Raw genomic sequence first — 11,175 nt, 5'->3', positions numbered from 1 at the left:
TGCGGGTTTCACAAGCTGGCCCTCCAAGCCCTCTGAACAAGCTGCCTCTTGGTGCCATGAGGATTTAACTGAGGGCATCACTGGATTCTTCACACACCGGTATTTTCCTTTCTGGAATGCTGCCTCCTGGATTGTAAGTACAAAATCACAAAGTGAATGTGATGCAAAAGCAGGAAAGAAATGTGTTTTTAACAGAGCTTCCCAGGAGATGTGCTAACATAAAAAGAATGAGCAGAATACTGAGGTCCCCAGAGGGGGGTATGACAAGCACCCTCACCTTCTAGTGGATCCAGGTAGTGGCTGTCAAGACCCTTTGTGCTCCAGGATTTCTGCCACAATGAGGCCTCTCCTCAAAAGCCCGTTTGGTTCTCAGAACTTCGCGCAGTGAGGACAGCGCCAGGCATCACCCGCTCTTAGTCCTGATTGTGAGCCATTCACTGGCTTTGTGCCCTTAAAAAAGTCCCTGCTCCTCAATAGCCCAATCCTTAAAGAGAACACCAGAACACCCACCTTCCTGCTTCCCTAGGATGCTACAGGTCAATGAGTGTGTACACATGGCACGGGAAAGAGCGGCATACACGAAGGGGGAGTCACAGCAGAGAAAGCCGCATGGACTTCGCATCACGCCACACAGTTGCCAGCTTGGTAAAGAAGGAGGCAGTGGGCTGGAATCCCCCCCAAAAAACCTCCCACAACCACCTTGGAAATTTGTTCCTACTCTTAAGTTCCTAGATGGGAATATTTGGGGGAAATCTTTGATTTTACTCACCTTTCACAAAGTAAACTTAAAAAAATAGACAACATGTGTGCAGAAAATTGCACATTTAGGTTTACAAGTGCACGAGCTTGATGAATTTCTACAAAGTGAACTTACCCAATCCCACCCCCAGGCCAAGGTAGAGAACACGGCCAGCATCATATTCACTGCCCTCTGCAAAAGGCATCTTTGTTCAGGCTCTAGACTAGTCCCATAGTGAATCCGCCTCTCTTTGAACTCTGTGTAAATGGAACATACGGCCCGTTATCTTTCATGTCGGGATCCTTTTACTTAACATTCCATTTGCAAGACTCCCTGTACCTTTGCTCATGCAGGATTTCATTCATCCTCATCGCTGACTAATATTTCACTGTGTAACTGCCACATCTAACCATTCTACTAGTGGTGGGCATTTGGGTCATCACCAGAATGTTGGCTGTTACCAATATGTCTTAAGCATTCTCTTATATATTTTTGAAGCATATATGCAAGCATTTCTGTAGGATGTATACCTAGAAGTTTTTCTTTTTACAAAACTTTATTCAAAGATATAGCACCTTCTTGGCATACAGCCAAGTAATTTTTTTTCTTTTTATAAATGACAGATAAAATTGTATGTATTTGTCATGTACAACATGACATTTTGATGTCTATATTATTGCCTACTTATTTTTTAAGAGACAAGGTATGGCTGTGTGGCCCCGGCTGGACTCGAACAGCTGGGCACTAAGGATCCTCCTGCCTCAGCTTCCCAAGTCGCTGGGATTCCAGGCGTGCACCACCACGCCCGGCCCCACCGCTTTTGAAAACCTGTGATCTCCGTAACAAAGATGCCCAGACACCTCACTGGTGCACAGCAGGACTTACTAAAAATTCTCTTATAGTAATTTGTATCTGGAAAAATGGGAGAAATTACATTCACTAATTTTTATTACAAGGATTAGCCTTGACACCCACAGGCTGCCAGACATCAGACCGTCAAACGTACAATGTGGTATAAGACATTTGAGGCTCCCTCACCCCCAGGTTAAGTAGATTTATACTTTTAACTAGATAGACCCTCAAAACATGACAAGTGGCTTTAAAGAGAGTTATATACACATGCACACACACACACACACACACACACACACACACACAGAGGCTAAAAATAATTCTAATGTTGCAAGCACAAGCAGGCGAGAAAATGGCTGTGTCCCCTTCTGCTGCTGGCTCTTCAAACAACTGACGATTTATCTGGCAAGAAGACCCGCCGATTTCAAAATAATCAGTGCACCTTAACAACTGACCTCACCCTAAGTGCATACAGAGCCTTGATATTTATTGCCTAGTGGGAGTCGTACAGGTATTTAACATGTAAATAAACAACCGCAAACACGCTGGCCGGGAAGCAGGCTCCTGCTTGTCTTAGGTCAGATTTCCTAGATGCAGAACCAGACCTGGATTCTTGGACAAGCGATGTATTGAGGGTGTTCTCTCAGGAAAAGAGGAGTGTGGGAACAGGATCAGAGCAAGGGAAGGAACTAAGGGAGGCTGTGGCCTCAGTCTGACCCTGCAGGGAGCTCAGGAGCAGACGTCACACCCCAGAGGAACTGCGGAGGCCTCATCTGGAAGAGGCGGACCGGCCTCTTGTACCCCCTAATCAGTCACACGCTGGCTGTGAGCTGCTCCTGAGGTGGCGGGGACAGGGTGCTCAGGTGTGCATCATAGCCTCCCAGGTGAGCCAAGGGCAGTGCTCCAGCAAAAGGGGCAGCTGCTGGCAGCCAACATTCACAGCAGCTGGGATCTGGGTGGGACATAGCCGTGTCTGCTACCAGGCTCACCATTTACCAATGGGGCTCGTGTCCATAAAGTTCAGAGGCCACTGATAATCCAGTGTCAGACTCGGGGATGAGCACGAGGGGTGTGCTTCCTGTGGTGAGACGCAGAAAACCCGGAAGCATTTGGCATGCCACAGAGCACCCCACATTCCCCTGTCCTCCTGAGCACCCGGCATGGGCCCCCCACCCTCCTTGTCCAGACTCAGCCGCCATCATCCACACTGTGGTCACACCCTGGGACTATGATGTGTCTGTTGTTACACGGAGCCTCCACAAGAGTTGCCTTTGATTGTAAGAGCTAGAAGGACATGTTGACAGGATGGTGATCAGAAAGATTTAAAGGACGGCTTGAAGAAAGCTGTGGGGCGTTAAGCTAGGAATGAAGGCAAGGGTAAGAGAACTCACTTGGGGGTAAAAAGAACACACACACGCACACCCCAAAGAGAGGAGGGGATAGCCACCTGGAGCCAATGTGGAGAGCAGGGAAGAGGAGACCTAGTTCTCATCCTGGCTCCGTCACCAAAGAGCCGTGGGGCTTGGACAAGTATCCTACCCTCTCCAGCCCCAGCCCTAAGAAGAATGTAACACCCAATCCCTGGATGCGGCCTGAGCTGCCCATCCTCCCCAGGGAACCCCCATCCTGCCATGGCCCTGCCATCTGTCCTTACTGGGGTGCTGCCTGCTTCCCTGGCTCTGCTGGCATCTCCTCAGAGCCCTCTGTCCACCCCATCTAAAGGAGCCACCTGACCATCGTCTTTCAACATGGCAATGAGAACATTGTGGAATTCTCGGCATGGCCTGCTCTCTGTGAGCCGCTGTTCCTGTTTCTTTAGTCATCAGTCTGAGAAGAAGGACCCCACTGGCTTGTCCGCTGCTTGTTGCCTGGGTCCAAACAGCATGTTGCACAGTAGGCTCTCAGCAAATACTTTCTGGAGGCTTCTGCAGGCCTTGCCAGGGGAAAAAGGAAGATAAAAAGAAGAAAAGACTATGGAAATTTTAAAATTATACATATAACCGGCATTAATAATACAGGCATTCTTGGCTAAGGCCACGCTGCATTTTTCTTTGAGAATATGTACAGATATCCATTTTAGATCTTTTTTTCTTTCCTGTAGACGGGTAGAAACATAGTCAAGGCAATCAATTCATGTCTCAAATGATTTAAAAACACACACACACAAATATTTGTTTCCTTTAAGTTGTGCCTTTGGTCCCCCTCTCCGCCTTGTAAGAAGAAAACTGGAAAAGCCTCACTTGGGCCTTTCTAATGTGTAAGGTGACTTCTGTTTGCTGCCTGGGCCTCTGGACCTGTTTGGGTGGGGCTGATACTGTGCAGTTACGAGGCCTTTCTGCTCCATCGGCCCCTGACAAGTGCCCATCCCTCCAATACGCTAGGGCAGCCGTCCCTGCACACACAGCAAACAGCCTTCTCCAGATGCTCTCCCAGTCTTCACTCCAGCTCTCTGAATGTGTGCCGTGGTCTGAATGTGTTCCCCAAAATTCACATGTTGGAAACTTCATCCCCAATGCAACAATGCTGGAAGATGGGGTCTTCTGGGAGGCATTTATGTTGTGGTATTTATGCTCGATGGGAGGGGTCGTGCCCACCCCCCATTTTTTGTCCTTCTCTCTTCTGCCATGTTAGGACACAGCATTCAAGGTGCTTTGATTTTGGACTTTCCAGCCTCCAGAACCATAAGAAATAAGTTTCTGTTACTCTAAATTACCCAGTACAGCAACACAAATGGTCTAAGACGATGTGCTAATACCTTAAATGCATCATTGAGAGGCAAGGCCTTATTGAGCCAATGGGTAATCTTGTAAGTCATCAATATCAGGACTCCCAGGACCTGGTGGAGAATAAGATACCTTGTTAGTGTTGTTCCAGCACCCCATTTCCTTAGGGAGTTTTGGGGCTCTGAGTGCCTACCTACACAGATCCTGCTGACTTTAATGAGACATGTGACTGAAACCACATGCTGTGTTTGGAAATGTATGAGCAGACTTACATATTGTCTCCAGGGAAAGGCGATCTTTTGCTACTCTTGGAGGAGGTCAAAGAGAATCAAAACCAAATGTGTCTGCATCATATGCAAGCTCATGTAGATATATTTTTTAAACCCACAACTTTGCAAATATTAATTATGTGTGATAGGTCAGAGGTAGTTAGTATAATTGAATATAAACTTGTTGATGGCTCTGTTAAAGGTGGAAAGCTCAGGACTTGAATAATTTTTGTACCTCATGTTCTTTCCTCTCTGCTACGGCTGAAAAACATTGACTTTGTCACCAAATTCTATTCTGCAGGACAGCTGGTTCCATATTCCGTTGGCAAGATGCTGTATGCACCTAAGGTGACATGCGTTTTCAACTTCGAAAACATACTTCAAAATCTCTTATATTTCACCTTCATGGCTTATAATGGTGGCTTTACAGTCAGGGAATGTGCATTTTTTTTTTTTTAACACAGTAAGGAGGGAGAGCTAGCTGACCTGCTAGGCAGGAGGAGACTCCATTGATTTTCTAAGAAGTGCTTCTGCCTGAAGCCCCCTGTGACAAACAAATTTCATCTTGCAAAATGATGAGCTGAGAGCCCCCGCCAGCCGTGGCCAGGGAGTACAGTACCACTCATTAGCCCACCCGGGAGTCCAGCCTGTCGTTTTAACTGCCTTAGCTATAAAATTTCAGCCGAAGTCAGGTAGCGCTTTTGGCTGTGCTGAGGGAGATGCAGTTGGCATTACACCTGCACGAGGTGGCTTAATAAACATTCCTTTATTCTGACATTCTTAAATGTCCCATGATTTCTCTATTGATCTCCTTCAGCAGTGCCATCTGCACTCATGGGACCAGCTGGGATTCTCCCCACCCGGCCCGTTCACCTCTGCTCCCGGCTGTACGCTCCCGTTGAGCCCGTTCATCACCACACGGTCCTCCACGCCAGCTCTTGCTCCTTCTCTCCCATTCTGTGTGTGACGTTGATTCCCCCAGTCATCTGCGTTTGCAGCTTCAGTGCTATCATCGACTCTTCTTGTGTCCAACATACAATCACTTGAAAATCAATGTCAATTTCACCTCTGAAGTGTCCCTGGCATCTTTATCCTTAGGTTTCTTGACATTGCTCAAGTTCGCCTGCCCAGTAGCTCTCAGCCCAGTGATTGCAGTAAGCTCCTTACTGGCCTCTTTAGCTTCAGCCTTTTCTCTCCAATCCAGCTGATGCTTCGCTAAATAATAGGAAAAGGGTGCGCTTTCCTAACATAAGATAATGCTTTATTTGGCTTCTCATTGATTTCAGATATTTCATTGACCGAGGCAGCCTTTTACTGTAAACTCTAAACTTAAATTTTAAACTCCACATCCATTAGGATGGCTACTATTTAAAAAACCCAGAAAATACAAGTTGTTGGTAAGGATGTAGAGAAATTGGAATCCTTGTGCACTATTGTTGGGAATGTAAAATAATGCCGCTGCCGTAAGAAGCTCGCCAGGCACGGTGGCTCACGCCTGTAATCCTAGCACTTTGGGAGGCTGAGGTGGGTGGATCACCTGAGGCCAGGAGTTCAAGACCAGCCTGGCCAGCATGGTGAAACCCCATCTTTAAAACAAAAAACAAAAAAACAAAAACAGTATGGCAGTTCCTCAAAAAGTTAAAAATAGAAGTACCGTATGATACAATAACTCCACTTCTCAGTATAGACCCCACAGAATTGAAAACAGAGTCCTGAAGAGATAATTCGTACATCCAGGCTTGTGGCAGCATGACTCGCAATAAGCAGGACGTGTGGATAGCACAGGTGCCCATGGATGGTTCTTGGATGAGCAAAATGTGGCGTATACATACGATAGAATATGATTCAGCCTTAGGAAGGAGATTCTGATGCATGCTGCAACATGAGTGAACCTCGAGGATATTATGCTGAGTCACGAAGAGACAAACACTGTATCATGCCACTTAGATGAGGTACCCAGAGTGATAAAATTCATGGAAAAAGAAGGGTCGGCTGTAGATGACAGCTCCACATGGGGGGCCCTCTCTCCCCGCATGGGGAAGGGGGTTGGCAGCAACTGGTGGGGGAGGAAACGGGGAGCTATTGTTTGGTGGCCATAGAGTCTCAGAGCCACAAGATGAGAAAGTTCTGGACACTGGTCGCATAGCAATGTGAATATACTTAACTCTACTGAACCATACACTTAAAAACAGTTAAGATGGTAAATTTTTTGTTTTGTGTATTATTTTATCACAACCTGAATATTCATGTATTTATTTATTTTTATTTATGTATTTATTTTTGAGAGGGAGTCTTGCTCCGTCACCCAGGCTGGAGTGCAGGGGCATGATCTCTGCTCACTGTAACCTCCGCCTCCCAGTTTCAAGTAATTCTCCCACCTCACCCTCCCGAGTAGCTGGCATTACAGATGCATGCCACCACACCCAGCTATTTTTTTATTTTTATTTTTATTTTTAGTAGAGACGGGGTTTCTCCATGTTGGCCAGGCTGATCTCAAACTCCTGACGTCAAGTGATCTGCCTGCCTTGGCCTTCCAAAGTGCTGGGATTACAGGCATGAGCCACCATGCCTGGCCATAAAAATTTATTTTTAAATACAATTTAAGGTTACATTATGACATAGGAGCCTGGTTGTCTGTTGTACTGTTTAATGAAGATGAATTTCAGTATTTGACAAGAAAAGTTAACTTTGAAATGTAGAACTTGTAAAATAAAAAATAAATTCTAAAGGCAGAAATTCCATCTCTGTTCTAAGAAGGACGAATTCGATTCTGTGTAGTAAATTTATAATATTTGAAGGATTCTTTTAGGCAGAGCTTTCCAATGGAAACGTGTTCTGTTATTAGCGTGATCAAGAGCCCTGTGTTCCGTATCAACCAGCGTGTTTAGCAAGGTTAGGTGGCCAAAACCTGGACTCTCTAGCCCCAATCTTCCCAGGTGTTCCCCCATCCAAGCTCAGTCAGGCCCAACCCTGCTTAGCTTCCAGACCTTGGCACCCTCAGGCTTCTATGGCCCATGGGGGTTACCTGGACTCTTAAGAAGGTAAAGTTCAAGCATGCATTTTTGTATTGGAGCACAAAGGGATTTTGAGAGCACTTAGTTATGAGAATCTGGACCATTCCTCTGTCCATTTATCAGGAGACTTTCCATTCCCATTTCAAAGGGAGAGAAAGAATAATAAGAACCAGTGTCCAGACCATTTTAATAAATACAAAGTTCCCAAAAAGGCCTACTGTTCCAGACCTTCCGGCTCCTGCCAAATCCTGTAAAAATAAAGATTAAACTGCACAGATATTTGTTTTGTCTTGATTGCTGTTATTTTGTTTCGGTAATAAAAGTCCCCAGGCATCTGGCTTGAGAGAGTGCTGATCGCTCTAACTTTTGATGCCAGCCCTCAGCAGCCCCTTTAAGGAATCACTTCCTCCTTGGCTATATAATGCTCTCCTCTCCTTGAATCACAGACTCCACATTGCTCATGGGGCATGTGACATGCACTGTGTTGTATTTGGCTGGGGCACAGCAGGGAGGTGATGGCACTTTGCTGTCCCACGGAAGTGCTGGGTTCTAGGGTCAGCAGTGCCCAGGTCTCAGATTCCTCACTGCTTTTTAAGATGTACTTTTAAACAATGTCAAGCTTTTGGACAAACTGCAAGAATAGTAGAAAGAACCACTGCATACCTTTTGGGAAATTAAACATTGACACATGGTGTTATCTACAGGACATCACATTTCACCAATTTTCCTAACAATGTCTTTCAACTTTTTTTTTTTTTCCAGTCTAGGACTGTGCATTGAATGCATTTAGGCAGTGTGGACCCATTTAGTTTTGATCACCAATGAAGCAAATCAGCCCATCCCACTCTTTCCCACTTTTCAGTGGAAAAAAAATGTTGATGATTACAAAGAATTGGAGAACACAATTAACTTATTAACAGCGTATATAAATCTATTGTTATTTACCCTTGATAATAAGATGAATTTAACTGGGCATGATGACTTATGCCTGTAATCCCAATGCTTTGGGAGGCAAAGGCAGGAGGATCACTTGAGGCCAGGAGTTCAAGACCAGCCTGGGCAAACTTGTGAGACCCTATCTCTACAATCAATCAATCAATCAATCAGATGAATTTACATATGACTTTGTTTTCAATATCTTATAATAATTGAAAATAGCCAAAGGTAAATGAGAATGTTCATTTGACTCTATGTTGCTATTTAAACATAGCTTTGTGAAGGACAGCTTCACAAAGAGCAGTCCTCAAGAAAGTGTCCCTCTGCAGTAACAGGGGAGTTATGATACAAACACTTTAGTAACGGGGACGATGTCTTGTTGGTGGGCTAAAATTATTGTTACATCACTGCTCTCAGTGGGTGATATAGTTTGGCTGTGTCCCCACCCAAATCTCATCTTGAATTGTAGCTCCTATAATCCCCCATGTTGTGGGAGGGACCTGGTGGGAGGTAATTGAATCATGGGGGCAGATTTTTCCCATTCTGTTCTTGTAATAGTGAATAAGTCTCATGAGATCTGATGGTTTTACGAAGGGCAGCTCCCCTGCACACACTGTCTTTCCTGCCGCCATGTAAGACATGCCTTTCCTCTTTTCCTCTTCCTTCACCTTCCACCATGATTGTGAGGCCTCCCCAGCCATGTGGAACGGTGAGTCCATTAAACCTCTTTTTATTTATAAATTACCCAGTCTCAGGTATTTCTTCATAGCAGTATGAAAATGGACGAATACAGTAGGGTTAACCTAACAACCCATAAGAAGCCTAACAGTAGAGAGAGAGACTAGAGGAATGGTCAGAAAAACAGTGAATGGGCTGAGGGTGGAAGGAAGACCTCTGAGGGTCTGTATGAGCCATCATATGTTATATGACACCTCCAAGTGAAACGCTGAATTCATCCTCTTGAAAATGTCATTTGTGCTACTATTCTCTGAAATACACATTAAGTTCTCTAGCAGTGAAGAATCCCAGAGGAGGAAAGTGTGAGTGTTTAGAGTTTGAGGGTAAAAAGGAGGGCGTTGGAATTTAACAATTGTCATTGTAATACCCTTCTCCCCACATCTGCACCTGTCGTAGACATGGGTGTGCATGTGTGTGTGTTTGTGTGTATGTATGTGGGCAGGGGGATCCTTCCTCCTTCTCTGGGTATCTTTGGTCAGAGTGTATTCCTTTAGGAGGGCTTTGTATAAGATGAAATGACAATAGCTAGTCTATCACATTGTAGGAATGTCAGCCTCATGCAAGAATTGTGACTAAGTTTGAAATGTTATTAATTTACAGGGATGATTGAATGATGTTAATTGAATCATTCAAGATAATATCAGACCAGAAAATAGAGACCAGCAGCCTTGGGACTGCTGGTTATTTCTTTAAAAAAGAAGAGAGAGAGAAAAATTTTTTTAATTGCTTAAAAAGTGTTTTCATAAACATAGAAACTGGGTCTCACTATATTGCCCAGGCTGGTCTTGAATTCCTGGCCTTGAGCAATCCTTCCTCCTCACCCTCCAAAGTGCTGGGATTACAGGTGTGGTGGATGAGTCACCACACCCAGCCAAAGGAAACTCTTTTTTTTTTTTTTTTTTTTTTTTGAGATGGAGTTTCACTCTTGTTACCCAGGCTGGAGTGCAATGGTGCAATCTTGGCTCACTGTGACCTCCGCCTTCTGGGGTCAAGCAATTCCCCTGCCTCCTCCTCCCAAGTAGCCGAGATTATAGGGATGCATCACCACACCTGACTAATTTTGTATTTTTAGTAGAGACTGGGTTTCTCCATGTTGTTCAGGCTGGTCTCAAACTCCTGACCTCAGGTGATCTGCCCGCCTCAGCCTCCCAAAGTGCTGAGATTACAGGCATGAGCCACTGTGCCCAGCCAGGAAACTTTCTTAATAAAAAAATTTTAAGATCCTTTTGTAGTTCATGAACATGATGATTGGGTGTTCATGCGCTTGTGTGAGATGTGCCACCCTTGAAACTTACGTCGGCACATTACCCATCTGACCTGAAAAAAAATTTTTAAACATATAAATTAGAGAGATGGATCTAATGACCCCCATGTACCCACTGCTTAACCTCAACCATGCCATCTCAGGGCTGCTTCATTTGTTTTACCTTACCCTGACTCCTCTACCCTGTCCAGAAGAATTTTGAATCAAACTCTGACGACACATCATTTTATTGATAAATATTGCAGTAGGTGTCTTTATAAGATACAGGCTCTTAAAATAACCATAAGCGCTCTTCATCACATCTCTATTTATTGCAATAATCAATAATTCCTTAATAGCATTGAATAGCCATTCAGTGTTCATATTTCTTCAATTGTCTTATAAATTTGTTCACAACTTGTTCAAAATCAAATCCAAATTAGATCTATAATCATGATCGGTTAATATGTCTCTTAAGGTTATTTTAATCCCTAAATTCCTTATACCTCGTTTATTTTCCCTTGCAAGTTATTTGTTGAAGAAACCTGGTCATTTGTTCAGTACAGTTTCCAAAAGTCCAGATTTTGCTGATTGTGGCCCCATGATGTCATTTAACACGTTCCTTTTTCCCTTGTACTTTTTGTAAATTGCTATTTAGATC

At 44.4% G+C, this 11,175-nt stretch overlaps 1 pseudogene; it reads left to right on the top strand.

Moving 5' to 3' along the window:
• Nucleotides 1–10,491: 10,491 nt before the first annotated feature.
• LOC119468223 lies at nt 10,492–10,589 on the top strand (annotated as a pseudogene).
• The last annotated feature ends 586 nt before the right edge of the window (nt 10,590–11,175 follow it).

Source organism: Cebus imitator, unplaced genomic scaffold, assembly GCF_001604975.1.
Source record: "Cebus imitator isolate Cc_AM_T3 unplaced genomic scaffold, Cebus_imitator-1.0 Scaffold396, whole genome shotgun sequence".
Classification (NCBI taxonomy): Eukaryota; Metazoa; Chordata; class Mammalia; order Primates; family Cebidae; genus Cebus; species Cebus imitator.
This window is presented reverse-complemented; position numbering and strand designations above follow the sequence as displayed.